Below are 18,286 nucleotides of genomic sequence, written 5' to 3'. Positions count from 1 at the left end.
AGATAGACTCATTCGGTGATACTATGCCTTTGAGTCCATATGAAATTGCTTATGAAGCTGTCATGTCTTTTACCGACTCGCATTCAACCGAAATTGACCAAATGAATGTGGTCAGTGAAGAATCACTTTTCACCTCACCCTTAGAACGGATAGCGTTTCCCGAAGTCGTGTCATCTGACGAACAACTTCGCGAAATCCTGAGTGTAGACGATCTACCATGGGAAGATCTCCATCACAGATCTTCGTTTTTACCTAAGAGTGATGCTTTTGAAAATGATTTTTCATCTATCTTTACCGCTGAATATGTCAAAGACGCTCAAGGTCCAACGAAACATTTTGATTCAGAGTTGAATTTAGGGAATATTTCTCGTACTATTCCCATTGATATTTCAGTGAAGCCCGGAATCGAGGAAAACATTCATATAGGTGCCGCTTGTACTGAAGAAGAAATCCAAATTTACAAGGCCCTATTCCAAGAATTCCGCGATGTGTTTGCCTGGTCTTACGAGGAAATGCCAGGAATCGATCCTGCCATTGTTGTTCATGAAATAAAGACCTACCCGGATGCTAAACCCGTCCGGCAACGGTTGCGTCAGATTCACCCTCGAAAAGCGGCTGCGATTAAAGCAGAAGTCGAAAAGCTGTTGAAAGCAGGTTTCATTTATCCGATCCCGTTAACGGATTGGGTATCGAATATTGTTCCGGTTAACAAGAAACAAGGAACAATAAGAATCTGTATCGACTATAGGGATATAAATCGAGCTTGTCCAAAAGAAAACTATCCTACGCCTTATATCGATCAAATTATTGATGATTGTGCCGGAAGTGAAATGTTTTCCTTCATGGATGGTTTTTCGGGCTATAATCAAATCAATATTCTACCTGCCGACCAACCAAAAACGGCATTCATTTGTCCATGGGGGACATTTGCTTATTGCAAATTACCTTTTGGGCTTAAGAATGCCGGGGCTACTTTTCAACGGGCGATGTCTTACGCATTTCACGACATCAAGCACATTGTGCAACCGTATCTCGATGATTTGCCTGCTCATTCTTTACATCGAGCTGATCACCTTGTCCATTTACGAGCAATCTTCATGAGGTGTAGGCATTATCGAATTCGGTTGAATCCCCACAAGTGTGTTTTCTGTATAGAAACAGGTCGATTGCTGGGATTTGTTGTTTCAAAAGCCGGCATTCGCGTCGATCCCTCGAAAGTCGAGGCTATCATCAAATTGCCTCCTCCTTCGAGTTTGCGCCAACTCCAAAGTTTGCAAGGGAAAGCGAACTTTTTACGCCGATTCATCCCAAACTACGCCGAGGTCACTAAAGGTTTTACACGGTTGTTGAAACAGAACGCACAATTCTTTTGGGACGAGATTGCCCAACAATCTTTTGATGCACTTAAACACGCGTTGACCCATGCACCGTTATTGCATCCTCCCAACTACAACCAGGACTACTTCTTATACCTCGCAGCTTCGCATTCCACCATTGGAATGGTGTTAGTTCAAGAAGATGAATTCGGAGCGGAGCATGTGATATATTATCTAAGTAGGACCTTAAATCCCACTGAGTTAAAATATTCGCATGTGGAGAAATTGGCCCTGGCAGCCGTTCAAGCTGTCCAGCGTTTTCGTCACTACATTCTTCTCCGTAAAACTACCGTTATTTCGGATTGCAACCCTATGATTTACATTTTGACAAAACAATTGCTAGGGGGCAAGTACTCTAAATGGATCGTTATCCTGCAAGAGTTCGACTTGGAGTTCGAGAAGTCCAAGTCTAAGAAATCCTTAGTTTTCGCGGAATTGATGTGTGATTTCCCGAGTGCTGACACAGAGACTGTGGCAGAAGAGTCCATTGCGGACGAATCTTTGTTTCTTATCAGTACTGTAGATCCGTGGTACGGGGATATAATCATCTATCTCCAAACCCAAACCTTTCGGCCTGAAGCTTCCAAAGCGGAACGTCGAAAAATTCGGTTTCAATCCCAGCAATACAGAATTATTGGAGATACACTTTATCGCCGGGGGGCAGACTTAGTTTTTCGACGTTGTTTAACTCACGAAGAGGCTGAGAAGGTTTTGAATGATTGTCACTCTGGAGCATGTGGCGGTCATATGTCTGGGTATGCCACCGCCCAGAAGGTGTTGCGCGCTGGCTATTTCTGGCCGTCTATGTTTAAGGATTGTATCATTGCAGTCAGGAAGTGCCACAACTGTCAAGTTTTTGATCGCAAGATGCGCGCTCCACCTGCTCCTCTCCACCCTATAATTGCCGTTGGTCCATTCGCCAAATGGGGTATCGACTTTATTACTTGTAACCCTCACTCGGCCGGGGGGCATGCGTATATCATCCTTGCGGTTGATTATTTTACTAAGTGGGCCGAGGCGATGCCTACATTCGACGCAAGCAGCAAAACAACTGCATTTTTCGTATTCAATCATATCATAACTAGGTTTGGTGTCCCACAAGCAATCATTACTGACCATGGGAGCCATTTTCGAAACATCATGATGACTGAGCTTACAAGCCAGCTTGGTTTGCGCCACGATAGCTCTACTCCTTATTATCCGCAAGCCAACGGTTTGGTTGAGTCTATCAACAAAGTTCTAGTTATCATGATCCGACGAACCATTGGTGTTCATCAGTCGAATTGGCACAACATGTTATTTTCAGCGCTATGGGCATACCAAACCTCAGTGAAAAATTCAACAGGGTTCACTCCTTTCCAGCTAGTTTATGGCTTGGAAGCTGTGTTACCCATTGAATGCGAAATCCCATCACTTCAAATGGCTGTCGAATTACTTCCAGCTACTTCCGAAGAGGAGAAACGTTTATTGTACTTGGCTAAATTAGATGAGACTCGACGTGACGCTACATTGGCAATCGAGACTCACGCGAAACGAATGAAAGCTCAGTATGATAGAAATGTAACACCTCGAAGATTTTCCGAAGGAGACCTAGTGCTATTATATGATCAAGCTAACGATAAGCTAGGTGCTGGAAAATTCGTTCCTATGTGGCATGGACCCTACATTGTAAAGCGAAAGCTAGCAAAAGGGGCTTATGAGCTGGTTGATTTTGATGGGGACTCTTTGGGTAAACCCAGAAATGGACTTTACCTAAAGAGGTATTATGCTTAAATGGTGGGTATGGAGAAATCTTTAGATAGGTTAGATTTTCTTTCTAGCTAGCGTGTTTGTTAGTTTAGTTAGTGTGCTTAGCTTAGAGAGTGTGTTTTTCGTCGTTATTCTGGCTTATCTTGGTTTTACTCTTGATATTGCAGATGTCGACGCCTCTCCAAACATACATTGGATTTGCTGATGGTGCTTGTCGTAGTACACGGAATATCTCTTCCACAGCTTGGGTTATCTATTCGCCCTCTGACGAGTTAGTTTCTATGCATGGGGTAAGCCTCGGTCAAACAACGAACAACATTGCAGAATACAATGCAGTGGTTGAATTATTATCCGAATCTATTTCATTTGGAATTCGACGTTTGATAGTGAGGTTAGATTCTGAACTTGTTGTATTACAGCTTAATAGAGTTTATGCCATTAGAAATCCTGTGTTATTAAGGTTGTTTTTGAGAGTGCGTCTCTTGGAACGTGAATTTGATTACATTGAATATCAGCATATTCCAAGGTCTTTAAATACATTAGCAGATGCAATTGCTTCTCGAATGTTGGACAGACATTTACAATAATCATGCAAGTAAATTTAAAAACATTTCATCACATATGTTAAACAAGATAAGCCGGTAATAGTGATATATATATAGATAGAAGTGTGTCAAAAAATATATACATCGTCTTCGATCATAGGTTGAAAACACCTTATGATCGGCAAAATGATAGTACAAAAAGTCAAAATGTCACATGTGTCCACAAAAGTGACTAGTCAATCACTGGTGGTGCTCCCTATACGACACCACTGCACGGGCTACCTTACGCAAAAATCTCCTAAATGGTCCAGGGACCGCGACTACGAAGCGCTGAAGCCTGGTAGGAATGTCGTCCATAGTAGTCTCAGGTATATCTGCCGTGAGACGCTCTAGATCATGCTCCAACTCAGCTAGTACTTCTGCAGCCGCGTCCTGTGGGGCCGATACCGGTGCAGCTGGATGTAGTCTATCAAAAGGCCGGAGGTTGGTTGGACGTTGTGGACCAACATCTGCATTTTGAAAATTTTACTGTTAGTTTTGAGACGATATATATGAAAAATAAAAAAATATACATAATTAGAAAACTTGTGAAAAATAAAGTACCTCTGTCATCCCATTGTTCTCCCGGTGGAAGAACCATGTCCGGATCACCTCTAAAATCCACTCCGACATACGGAAAGTCCTGTATCGAAAAAACTTGGTCCTCTAACCAATGAAAGTAACTATCTGAGAATCGAACCACCGCCGTGCCCTTGTCAGGATGCCGGGCCATCACCGCAACCCATCGTATCAGCTTTGGCTCCCGAGGACCCAAGATATCAACAGTGAGTTGCTGAGGGATCAGCATTGGAACTCTCTCCAAGGCAAAGCTCACGACTAGAGGCCCATATCCAAAAGTCTTTAGTCATCCGTTCTTTGCCTTGGTCAGTTGGCTCTTCATATGAGCCGACACAGCTTCACACCAGTTGAAAATGGTGCCTTGGTAACAGTCAATTGCCATCCGCATTTGGGATCCAGAAGCAATGTGTAAAGCGGCCGCGCCGCAAATTCTGGTAACCGTGAACGCTATGACTTTGAGTTCACGCAGAGTGATGTGTTTTATCTCTATGCCTTTCGAATGGTGAGCCCCAGGTGTGCACCACTCGTCGCGGAGACTATCAAGGGATTGGCCACCCGGCCTAGTTCCCGCAAGACTGAGTTGCTCGCCTCTGTTCGGCAAGCCAGTGAGAAAGTATACATCCGAAGGCTCTATCTCGAGCTGGTGCCCTCCTATGTAAAAGCATTGTTCTTGAACGTTCCATCGCTCAACCAGCCATTCCAAGAATCTTACCTGGCTCCTCATGCCCGGTATGGTCCAGTATTTGTATAACCCGCATGCTCTTAGGGCATCCAGGGAAGGTTGATGATTTATTGCAGCTTCATCATCCTCTACATGCTCTCTTTCTCTCCAATCTAACATGGTTAATGCCCTGCACACCAGAAATAGTCATTAGAAATTGATTTGGGAATTTTTAGATAGTTATTTGAGGGGGTTGGGGTTTTGAAATGCGCGTTTCACGGAAGACGCACCCCGCCTTTACAACACAGGGCGCCCGGACGTGGCTGGCCTGAAGGCGGACTGCGTCTTCCGACCATTTTCCTGTATAGGAAAAAGTCGGGGGACGCGAGTCACCCGAAGGGCACCCGCGTCCGCCGAGAGGCGCATTCCAAAACCAAAACCCCCCCAAAAAATGAAACTAAGACCTAAAAATTAATTCTAAACGGATAGAAATGCTGAGTAGGATGTGTAAAATACCTGGATAAGACGGCGTTCGATTCCAACGGTCGGATTTTCCGCAGCGACCACGGGAAGTTTCTTGTCAAAAGCTCCTTTTTCAACGTCAACAGTCAAACGGTAAAAATGACATGGTAAAAGGTCTTTTTATAGGTTTTTTGGATGATTTAGTTCATTTTTTACCATGAAAAGATGTTTTCCAATGTATTTTTGCCTATTTTAAACAGGTATGAGTAATGTGTTGCTTTTGTGCAGGACAAAGGGATTTCGAGGGAAATTGTCATTTTTCACAAACAAAAATATCAGAGTCATCTTTTAAGCCCTTTTCTGACTCCTAAAACATGAAAATATCGCCGAGCGTTTCTTTTACACTCGTTAAAACGGAATTAAAAGACGGTCCCCTTTTAGCTCTTTTCTGACCACAAAATCAGGAAAAGATTGCCGGGTTTTTGTCGTTTCAAACTCGATAAGGAAATAAAACGACGTGTCCTTGATCGCTTTTTACTTTTCAGGTCAACGACACTATTATGAAAGTACTCCTTGGTCGCAAGATCAAGCGGTTCCCCCAGGTATTATTTTATACTTTTTCGGGCTTGAGGGACACAAATGTACGAAAAAGTTCAACGTGGAGTCTCCTTTAGTTTTTTCAGACTCTCTAAAATTGAAAAACGCCGAGTTTCTCCTATACTGGGCTCGTTAAACTTTTACAGTAGAGGACCTGTTCAATTACTAACAGGAACGAACCACTCCTTCCTAGGGTTCGAATTTAAACTAGGTTGGACTCGTCCGAAGGATGAGCTTATAATCAAGCATATGTTATCCTCCTCAAGCTTGTTAAAAATAAAGAGGTACTTGCCAGAAATGGTGGGGGAAAAGAGAGAAGAATGAACCTGTTTGTTACCTTTTGTCTCAAAAGAAACTTTATTACCACTCTTGAACACGACACTTTTTCATTCACCTGGGTTGGGAAATCTTTTACCTCACAGTTGATCAAACCACTTTAAAAGTCTTTAACTGGGTTCCGGGGATTAACTTTGAGTTATTCGTCACCAAGCCATCTGTCGTGTCGTTATGTGTTCAAGAGGTCTGCAAGCAAAACTTTCATCTGCAAAATACTTGTCATCCATTTGACCATCCCTGAGTCAGTCCTTACAGCAACATTTCTTCAACTTGAATAATGATTTCGTGTTGCGGGCTTGCCTGCAACGGGTCGCTTTCTATCGACATCGACACATTATCTAGAAAGATGACTTAGGAATCGACAGTACCTTGAAGTCTGCATGCATCAATGGCAGGTTTCTCGCCTTTGACGTCAGTTTACATCATTGACTTTCGATCAAAGGATTCCGTAAAGTGTTCGACATCAAAACATCTATTCACATTTCACGGGTTGTGCTTGGTACTTTGAGAACCATTGACATTACTGGTGGTCTCTCTCACGCTTGTTAACAGTTTACATCATCGACTGGTAATCAAGTGGTTTCTAACATGTTCGACATCAAATCATTTAATCACATGGCTAGAATCGTACCAATTCGGGAAGTAGAAGTGAAGACCCTGGATCTAGTTTCTACCATCCAGGCTGCGAGGAGTTTTGTATTCATTATCTATGTAGACTAATCATAAACAGATGGTTGCATCCATACTGTGTCTACAAAAGTCTATAAAAATGATGTACTACAAGATCATTCCTGTATCAGAGTAGTTAGTCCATTAGTTAAAGTTTTGAATTTGAGTATGGGAATGCCTACCTCAGTGATGATATAATCTTATACATGTATTTTGTGTTGAAATTGCAGGTTCCAACCAGGTCATCCACAAGACAATCCTTGAAATGATAAAGCGCTTCACCCTTCCTAGAATTACAAAACCCTAATCTATTCCAGGTTTCGCACTTTAGGGGGCAATCTGTTACACTAAAAAATGTCACCATGACTATTTACAGTTAGTATGGCTCAATCAACAGTCATGCTACCCTCTTAGGCAAGTCTTATGCCTCTGCTATCCATCTCAAACTCAAAGAAGAGAGAAAGTCTTGTAAAAAATGTGTTTATCTCTGGGGACGCAGGTTCTCTCAAGCCTTACCTGCGGGGATGCTCACAATGTTCACAAAGGCTGCGTCTTTGGACGCTCTGTATGTTAAGGGACAGGTGCGTCCTTCTGTAAAAGGAAAAATGCGCAAGTTTCATCTTAAAAAAGTTACTTGTGGTTACTTCTAGAACTTTCTAGATGTCGGTTTGATGAAATGGATGCGCCTCCAGTTGGTTCATGTATCCCTATTAAGGAGGAACTTATCCCATCAATAAGGGAGCTATCCCACCCAAAGAGGGGGATTATCCCATTGATGGTGGACCTGAATAACCTCTTTACAGCACTATAAATAAAGGCATTGAGCCAGAGGGAGGGGAGGTTGAAGCTATACATTTTCTTTGGGTAAATGCTGCAGAAATTAGGACTCCCATTTAGAACCTTGTGAGGAGAGATTGTCTTTGCTTGATTCTACTTGGAAGTGGGTGAGCTTTGTCAAAGTAGAGGAAAACCCTTGATGGACCCTGGGAGGAACTTGCACAACACCAAGGCCAGGTTGTAAGAGTTTCTTTGTTTCGTTATTAATACAAACTGGTTCATTTTTCTCAATAGCTTGTGTTAATGAGTTATTTCATGTGTTCCTTGGTCTGCATGTTGAATATATGTTTTATTATATGAGATGCAAGTGCTTGGTAATTGTTTGATTGTTTGTGGTTGCAGGAATTGATGTGAAGGAGGAGCTCATCCGGATCGGCAAGGACGGACTACAACAACAGCGTTTTGGAATAAGGTAAGCCTAAACACTTGTAGTTTTCATGTTTTAAAAGGTGTATTTAGAGAAAGATCGCTCCATTTTGTCTTGTTTGTTGCTAGAGAGTTTAGACTCCTAGGGAGGTCAGTTGTGTCCGCACAAACGACTTTTTCTGCCACGACATATAGATAATCAGGTTGTCAAACCCCTCGTGTGAGTCTTCTTCTTCCCTGCTAGACTGGGCTATGGGCACCCTTTGCGTACCTTTAAATCAGGTAGCGCATCGCAATCTGTGCTCCCTTGTTCAGTAGGGTGCAGTCACAACCATGATAGCAGGGTCACGATTCATTTTAGTATCATAGGAGGGCCAGCTAGGTCTGGTACCCTCATTCGCACATTCGCGTTGCCCATTTGTGTGACTCCAATTTCTATTTTGTCAATTTCTTCATCCAACTTCGCGCTTTTCCTCCTTAGCCTTGTCCCCACTTCCTCTAGTTCGCGAAGTCTCACGTTGTCGCACCGAATGGCTTCCTGCAACTACCGGATCCCTTCGTCCAAGTCTTCTCGTTCAGGTTGAACTGTAGGGGCAATGGTCAGGGAAATTCTCTTCACTTTCCTGGTTTCATCGCATCTGATCATGGATAGAGTTCTCTTCGCACACCCTGCTTTGTTTATGGTCTTATCAGCCCAGCGAACCCCTGTTACGCGCAGATTCAGTTGGGTCGATGGTTGTACAGCATACAACTGTGCCCTCCGTTGTAGATGGGTGCCCGAACTGCTTCATCGTGGCTGCCCTAGTTGCGTTCGCCATGGAAGTCCTCCAACCCGTACCCGAAACTACCTTCTACCTTCACGCTCATTCCACCTCATCTTCCTATGTGCATGCCACACTAGTGTTATTGTTGTGTGCAACACTTCTTCCGTCGCACCAGCGCGCTTCTGCTCTATGATTGAAGTTCCACAGAGGTTGACAAAGTCCTTCTCCTTTGTTCCACCATCGTCTGCTGGCCATTGTCGTACCTCGGTTGTCATGCATCGTAGTGATCTAATCATCATGTTATAGTTGAGTGTTGTGACTTCATGCAATCAGTTCTACCATCGTTTGATCTCCTCATCCGAATCCGATGTGTAGGAACTATCGCGCTCCCATGATATTCTTTTGTTTGCTGTGGGATTCACCTGATCCTGGTCTTGCGCTGTTATCTGGTAGATGCAGTCAAGTTCATTTCCATTGTCCTCGTCACGCACCGGTTCGGTGTAGCGCGCTACTTCAGCTGGGTCTAGCGGAACTAGAACACGAAATGACTTTTTCTCGAATGTCATCTTTCGTCTTTTTAAGTTGATGACCCCATTCATGTCCGTGGCCCAATCTATTCTTAGCAACGCAGGGTATGGATTAATATCATCAACAATTTCTATTACCTCAAAGTTTGTCTACGTACTTACACCTTCAATGTCCACTGTCACCCCTTGCAATCTTCCCATCGGTAAGATCTTTTGTTGGTTGGCCATTTGTAGTTGAATAGGAGACCATTGTAATGTGGGCCTGCCCATGCGTTCCCACTTTTTCTTAGGTAACACATTCACATCCGACCCCAAATCCAGGATGACCTGATCCATCTCATACTCATTGATTTGCGCCGTCATTTGCATCTCTTGCCGGTGCGCAGAGCATGTTTTCCTAGTTTCCGGACTACGCGTGACTCTCCTGATCCTATGCACCTAGTGATCAGCTCTTGCAGTCCTTTAACTGCCTTATTGTTGCATAGCAGCTTCATACATGTCTCTAATAAGGTAGTAAGCATAGAGGGATCCATTCTCGGCTCAATTGGATCCCTACTACTTGGAGTAGAGACTTCCGTGAAGCTCTTATGAGCTTCCTCAGACATTCCCTTCACCTGTTCCATCTCAATGTTAGGTTCCTTTATAGGAGCATCGCGACCCTTCCCATCTTCTCTGAGTTGTTTCCTTTCATCTCCCCCTGTAGTTGCACCCCTCCTCAGTACCATGTTTATGCTGGGGTCCTCTTCGCGTGGTTCAGACCTCATCATTTGGATATTTTGAGTTGGTGTAGGCTATAGTACCCCCTTTTCACACATTTGGGTAATCAGCGTTGGACAATCTACCATTTCAATGTCAAACTGCTCACAATATGGACAATATATTCTCGTCGGGTTAGTATAGTTGCGAGCATTGTGCCCCAGCCCTCCGCAATTATAACAGATCAGTTGTCCACACCCTCGTCCAGGCCCCATTCCTCCTCTTCGTTGCCCGCATCCTTGGAATCCATCGCGTGGCCCTGCGGTTGGTTCAAAACCTCTCATCTCAGTCTGCATTTGATAGGCTAGGGTCCTCTCCATCATTAGCTTGTAGCTTCGACACGTTCGCTCGTCGTGACCCACTGATCTATAGAAGTTACAATACAACTGTTGCGGAGTGTGGGTATACTTCTGTAAAATATGACAGTTGTCTGTTGCGTGATTTCCTCCTACTTGACAAATCGCGCACCAGAGCGCGGGCGCCGCACTTGGTCGTGCTTGTACCTCCAGCGTTAATGGCATCGGCCCCCCTCCCACTAGATAGTTCATGAATATGGGGTAGTGATCCTTGTCGTGACCTTGACCTTTACATTTGATACACCCCACTTTTGTACGCGCCTCCGGTCGGGACGCCCTTTCTTGCTTCAAACTTTGCATTTCTAAGCATAGGTTTTGTAGTTGCACGTGTATTTGCTGAACTCCCAACCTCGGATCCTGTATTGGAGCTTCATGCAACCTCATTGCTGTCTCTAATGCTTCAACTTGGGTTGAGATCTTTTGCTATGATAGCGCTATCCTCAAATGTGGTGTCAAAGATGCCACAAACCACGCGTAGTGTTGCGCATCCGTCAGCATCATGTTAGCCTCGCAGATTGTACTCTTCAATCTCTGATTCAGATCCCACGGGGTTTCACCAAGTAGCATCGTGATCTCCTTGAACCCAATGATCAACTGCGTCTTTGATTTTGGCTGGCTAAATTCTTTGTTTAATGCATCCTGGATCGTTGTTATTCCTGCATTCGGGTGATCACTAAAGTACTTTATATACCACATCCATGCGTGATCCTGCAACACGCTTACCAGAGTAGCCTTTTTTATATTATCATCCGTTACACCTTGGGCTTCCCATACAACCTTTACCACAAACTAGAACTAATCTGGTTCCTCATTTCCTATGCCTCTAAGTACTAGCAACTTGATCGCACTCGCCATTCCAACCCTCGGTGGTGGCAGAGGTGGGGTAGGCAAATATGGGTTCAATGTAGGTGAAGTGGGGAATGGCGTGGATGGCAGTAGTACCAGTGGAATGTGCTACTTTATCAATCGGACTGCGCTTCTCAGAGAGAACCCTGCGAGCTCCTCCTTGCTTTCTCGCAAAATAGAAATCAGAGGACTATTCTCCAATCCTTCGGTTCCTCGGTAGCCTCTTCTACTCCATGTTACCCCAGACATCAATGGATGTGCATAACCCGTTTCTCACATAACAGCATTTTAATCCAAGTATTCAATGATTTGATGTACTTACCCCGCAGTCCTTGGAGAAAGCGCCTTTCTGCTTTGCTGTAACTCATAGTTGTGTCTATCGCGAACTCGGTGATAAACCCTCCTATTATTCGATCCAACTAGTGATCTAATGCCTATGCAATTTTATCTTCAGATGCTTCTAGCTTGCGCACCAACTCTGGAGTCCACACAATGGGCTGATCTAGTCTACACCTTCCCTAACTATCAGCTAGCCTCGCGATCCACTCATATAGCTCTGTCGAGAAGGACGCAAAGAAGCTTTCGTGGATTTCTGTGTATATGTAACGATCCAACCACCTCTCCTCAGATATATGCAGATTTCTATTTTCTTGCACCACAAACTCTTGAAGCTTCTGATCCAAGAAATCTTCAAGTTCTTTCTTCATAGGGTTCCAGTGTTTCAACATCATACATCCCTTAGGCATATCTTGGTCTCGGCAACAAAACCATTTTTTGGCTTGTTGGGGCCTGACCCAGGTTTAGAAGTGTTTTAGCCGAACAAATCCCACAATACCTCCCCTTTCGGCAACAATCCACGAAGCGCAGACTGAAGTCTCACCCGAGGTAGTATGGGAGGGTGCTAGAACTAGGTTTTCGCACCCTAGGGATGTCTTGATGCGACCTGGAAGGATTGCGAACCGTTCCGCGCACCTGCGCTACTTTGCACAGTTACCTGTCCTTCGTGTAGATCCGCGCCAGTTACTTCCCGAATCTTATTATTTATATGAATTTATTACAGATATGATCTTCTTCTTATAGTCTTTAAGCAAACAATTAACAATAAAACCCAGTGCATGCATTCATAATTCTTAAAGACAGTGCATAAATTTAGACATAAGCAACAGATAGATTCGCGGTAAAGCACACAATGATTCAGAAATTCTTATCTTTATTTATCTCCTTCTCAGTACAACCAGATCCGCCCTGTGCACTCAGCTTCAGGGGTCCGCGCACATAGCTGCGGACTCTACCAGGTCTCTGCGCAAACATCTGCAAAGCCTCTATCTATCTACTAACACCCTTGGCTTGGACTTATAGACGCAGAGAGAATATTGCCTTCACAAACCCATAAAATTCAAGATCAAAATCCAAAAAACTAACTTCTAACCATAGAGCCTTGCTCTATTTATAGATTTCCATGGTCCGCGGACCATGGACAGGCCGACTCACTTTCTATTTTCTTACATTATTTTGGGGTGGACAACCCTTTGACATGACTCATTACAATTCACGCTTCATGCACCTCGCAGAGCCTTTACCATAATTTTACCCAAAATTGTGGGCTTTGAGCCCCAAAATCATTATGCAGGGCCTTTTCTACCCAACAGTCTATTAGGTTCTGCTACTAGAACTTGGTTATGTCCCAGAAAATCGTCTCGCAGAGAAAATTTTCTACTCCAGGTACTATCTGCAAGATGTGTTCCATGGATGACATAGGGTAATTGTCTTTGTCCGAGGCACGATTCAGATTTTAGAAATCAACACACAAGTGGATCTCCCCGGACTTCTTTCTGATAGGAACTAAGTTTGAAACCCATGTAGAATGATGAACTTTGTAAATGATCTGAGCATCCAATAGCTTAGTCAACTCTTTCTGAATGAGGGGCTCCAACGACGGATGTACTTTCCTGAGCTTCTGCTGAAACGGTTTGGCCCCTTCCTTGATTGGGATGATGTGTTGGATTATTCGCATGTCATATGTTTTCAAGTCATCATACGTCCATGCGAATACATCATGGTATTGTCTGAATAGGCAGACAAATCCTTGTCGCTCCTCTGGAGTGCAACACGTACCAAGATTCACGAACTTTGAATCTTTGTATGTTCCCAGATTAATCTCTTTGTGCATCAGTGTGGAACTTTTGGTTTTAGTGTTCCTGGGTCCTTGGAAGCGATTCTACAAGTCATATAGCTTCTTGAGTGAAACCACACCCTTGGGGATGAGGTTTCCTTTACTTTCATCAGTTGTGTCTTGTAGAGACTTCTTGTGCTCATCTTCATCTATCACTATGTCCTTGAATACGTCAGCTTTGGCCATGAATGAAGTATCATCATAAAAAACATGTAAATTAGTGATGTTGTCATGGATAGATGGCTTATAAAAAATTTCAATAGAAAATCTATCCCTAAGCGGTGTCATCCTAGTAGCTACATTTGCTAGAGCATCTGCAACTGCATTACGCATTCTTGGTACAAAAATGATATTGAAAGCTTGGAAGTTAGAGATAAGTCACCATACCTCTTGTTGGTAACTCTTAAAACGAGGTAAAACACAGTGTATGGTGTTACGTACCTAACGTACCATGATCATTGAATCACCTACCAATTTCAGCATAGCAATGTTGAGACTGATGGATTTCTATAAGCCCAAAACAAGTGCTTCATATTCGGTAGTGTTGTTCATGCACTCGAACTCCAAGAAGCTTGAGACTAAGTGTTTCCTTTGCCTTGGGTCAATTAAAACACACCCAGATCTAGAGCCATCCTTTATTTTGGATCCATTGAAATACAAGGTCCACATATCATCTATACAAGGACCACTTGTCGTGTTAGTGCTGCTAACGCTACTGCTACTACTATTACAATGTATTGTACATGTTTCATTTTGGTGAGTTTGGTGAGGAAGGAGACCCAATTGTGTGTCTGGTGGGGTGGGCATTGGCTGTGCAAGATAACACCTGAGCTACATTTCCAGAAAGCAATTACTGAACAGAAGTTCTACGAAAGACAACAGTTCATTTTAGCCATTAAAGTGAGTAACCTTATGTTTCATATATCTCTCTGAAAACACCCAGATCTGGTTATTTTTTCCCTTGTGCAGAAGCCATAAGTGTGACCAGTCCTGAGCAAAGTATCCTTGTAACTTTCTAGACCAGTATCTACTGAGTAATAAACCGTATGCTTCCAATACATCCATAATCAAAATGTTAATGCACTGGTCAACTCATCCGTCAGATGATAACCGAATGATCACATCCCAAAGTTCACCAATGGTTGGTAGACATGTTCAGTCAATTTGGATGATCAATGCAATTGTACTGCTCCATTTCACATTTATCTATTTAGCGATGGAGAGTGGCATGGCATTGAAAGATGCACTAGAATCAACCAAACAGTTGTGGACATTGAAGTTGAATATTTCAAATGATAAAAAAAATGGTGGGCAAAGTGAGTTCACTTCCTCCATGGGAAGCGCATTGAGCATGGATGGGAGTGTGTCGGGAGACTTTCTTGGTCCCTTGATGGAATAGGCAACATTGTCTATGAGGTTTTCCCTAGTGCGCGCAAAAGAATATCTCGCTGACTAGTGAGCTTGGTTAACTCATAAAGAGATATGTTCACATGGGTCTTTTTCATATCTTCAACATTGTTGTAATCTAGAGTGGGAAGACTCACCAAGTTGTCTAGGGGTAGACTTGCATTCATGTTGTCCAGTGGGCTACTTTTGTCTTGCTGCTCATAGACGTACTTTTAGTGGTAGCTACCTTCCCGGACTTGCCTTGTGTTTTCTGTGTTGAGATGACCAGTGCATACACTGTTATGAGCTAATGTTTTCTTACTTTTTTCTCTCGGTATCTCAAAAACACTGGGGTCCCCTTGACTCCTCAAACTATATTGGTTGTTTTGATTTGGGGTCAGACAGTCACTCGGAGGCTCGTTCTTGGTGGTTGTCTTTTGGGAAGCGTTAAGACATTGATACATGTTGATTACATGCCCAACACTTGGAGCTTCATCAGATGCAACAACTTCTTCTTTATCTTCAACCTCTGGTTCAGCCTGCTCGTTAGCCATAAATTTTTCAGTAAACTTTGTAGCCAAGGCACTCATTCCTTGGTTCCATCCTTCTCAAGTCCTCTTCGAATTTCATTCACGATGGAACTTCCAGTAATGATATGTCACGATTGAATTCATGTTGAACACAAGGTTAGAGCTCTGCGTAGATTTATTCAGGCGACTGCTACTACTCGAAGTTGAGTTCTTCTTTTGCGCAAATCTGAGAGGTGTGTTTTTCATGGTTGTCTCGCATGTCCTCTAGTTGAGTTCAGAAACTTCGGTTGTCAAGGACTTGATGAGATGAGTAAGGTTTTCGATTTCACTTGCTTCCTTTTCTTTTTCCTTACTCACAGTAGCCTGAGACCTCCTTCCCATGTCTTTGGAGTCCTTAGCTGGTTCGTCATCTACAATGACTCCAATAGCATGCAAGTATTTCTCCACATCAATTGCCTCTTGGAAATTTTCTAAAAGGGTTGGTTTCACAGCTTGCTTGACAAACTGTGAAATGCTGGTTGGCACTGTAGACGTGTAGTAGTCAACTGTGATGGAGTCATGAGGTTTGGTGTTTGCAGTGAACTTGTTCAATATACGGTTAAACCTCTGGTTAAAATATTTCACTTTTTCTTTCTACTCCATCTTGAGACTACCCAACTCTTTTAACAAAATGGCAGGGTTTTTTTCCTCGGCAAACTTCTCAAGGAAAATTCTCTTGAACATCCCCTAGTTCTGAATAGAGTTGACAGGAAGGCTATGGTACCATACAGCTGCTCTGCCATCCAAGCCACATGGAAACAATCTACATGTAGCATCATCATAACGTACCTCAAGTGTCTGCAGATGTAGGTAGAACGTGTCTAGATGGTCTTCTGCCTTCACTGCTCTACCAGGGTCATACTTTGTTAATAGTTTATCTTTGTGTCTTAACATCTTGTGTAAGTTACCCGGGACTGCCAATGGGCCTTGTGTCATCCATTCTAGATTTTGATTAGCCAAATTGTCCTCTTCTTCATCCTCCTCCTGTTCTTCGGAATTTGATGGTTCAACCTCCGAATCTGTTCGTTCGTCTCCACCTCCGCCTCCTTCGTTGCCTTCCCCTCCACTGCCTCCGCTGGAACTTGAGCCCAAGAGTAAGTTGTTATCTTCTTCTCCATCTAGGAAAGCTGGAGGTTCCTCTTCATTTTCAGCAACTTCTTCCAACTCTTCAAGAGTGGTGAGGATTACCCCTTCAACAGATGAGACTACCACTTATGTGGGTGTAATATTTTTCTTCCTCTGTGAAGAGGGAATAGTGTGTACTCCTAGAATTAATCCAATAGCTTTAGAAAAATTATAGGCGATGGGACGGACAACACAGATGCGATGATATGAAATTTATTTTTCAAGTCTGGGAGGTGAGGAGTAACCAACTTCAGAGTTGTGTGTTGGAGAGAGGGAGTTCATGTTAGTGCCTTGACTAGATATTAGATAAGTAGGGTTGAGAGGACATTCAACCATAAACTAATGGCGGCCCTCCTTCTAGCTCCAAAAATGTTGACAGTGATGGACCCGCCAACATTCAGGGGATCTCCCCAATATGAATTCCCAATTAAACCTCACACCATTTGGTGTAGGAATCCCATTTGATACGATGATCTGGTTGCCATTATCTTAGAGATTTTCCTTAGCTCTTGTTATTCAACACCGAGAGTGTTATCCTTGTAACTTCAAGAAAGCGCGGTGAGTATGCCTGGTGAGTGTGTAATGTAACTTTGTGTCCAGGTTCTCTTACTGTAAGGAAGAGGGTAAAAGTAAGCCTCTATATATGAGGTAGTAGTACCACCAAGGGAGAGACACATGCGAAAACAGCAAGGGCCTGTCTAGAATCCAGCAGAATACTCCAGAGTGGATGCGGCAGTTGTTAAAACCAAAGTGCAAGGGAAAACACGTAAACCATCCAATGGAGTAGTCCACACGGGGGGTGACAATCATTATAACCAAGGAAAACAAGAATGTTCTGTCTAATGTTCCGTGGTGTAGTCTACATGAACGAGACAGCAGTGATGAAAAATACAACACGTATTCAACAATATAAGTATAAAATAATTGAAGTAGTTCAACTATCTTAGTACAAGTTAAGAAAACATGAATTAAACACGTTTAAAGAATAGTCTTACAAACTGATACAAAACGTGCTTGAAAATGTGTTGGCCTAAGACAAGATTCAGAATTAAGTAAAAGTTCCAAGACACATTTGTACACCATACATCACTAGTCCCTGTAGTGGGACATTGGAGCCACTCCACGCTCCTCAAAGAACAGACTACAAACTCTCAAGGTTATGTGGAAGGAGCCAAGGTGAAAAGTCCTTTGCTCATACAATGAGGGGGTATATATAGCCAAGGGTGATGGTTGACCCTTGTGACTCTTGGAATTCTCTCATGACCGTTCAACTTCCTATGAATTTTCAACTAATGTGACTCTTCAAATTCATATGTGCATCTGTTGGACTTTAACTTTAGATTACATTGATCATAAGAAGTATGGCGCATAGCAGTGATGTGGCCGAGACAACTCATGACACAACTCGACATGACACTATTGACATGTACTGGCTAATTGTGGTGTCCATGTCAAGCTTCTATGATGTTGAGTGATGGATTTTCTCTCAATGTGTTGTGTCTTCACCTCTGCATGGAAAATTGTTGTGGGGTCTTCAATGGTCTTGGTCTTTGCTTGATGGTTCAGTG

This window comes from Pinus tabuliformis, chromosome J, assembly GCF_031772625.1.
Source record: "Pinus tabuliformis cultivar Carrire ecotype Pingquan chromosome J, CPIR1, whole genome shotgun sequence".
In the NCBI taxonomy this organism is placed as follows: Eukaryota; Viridiplantae; Streptophyta; class Pinopsida; order Pinales; family Pinaceae; genus Pinus; species Pinus tabuliformis.
The sequence above is the reverse complement of the archived record's forward strand: the minus strand, read 5'-3'. Positions refer to the sequence as shown.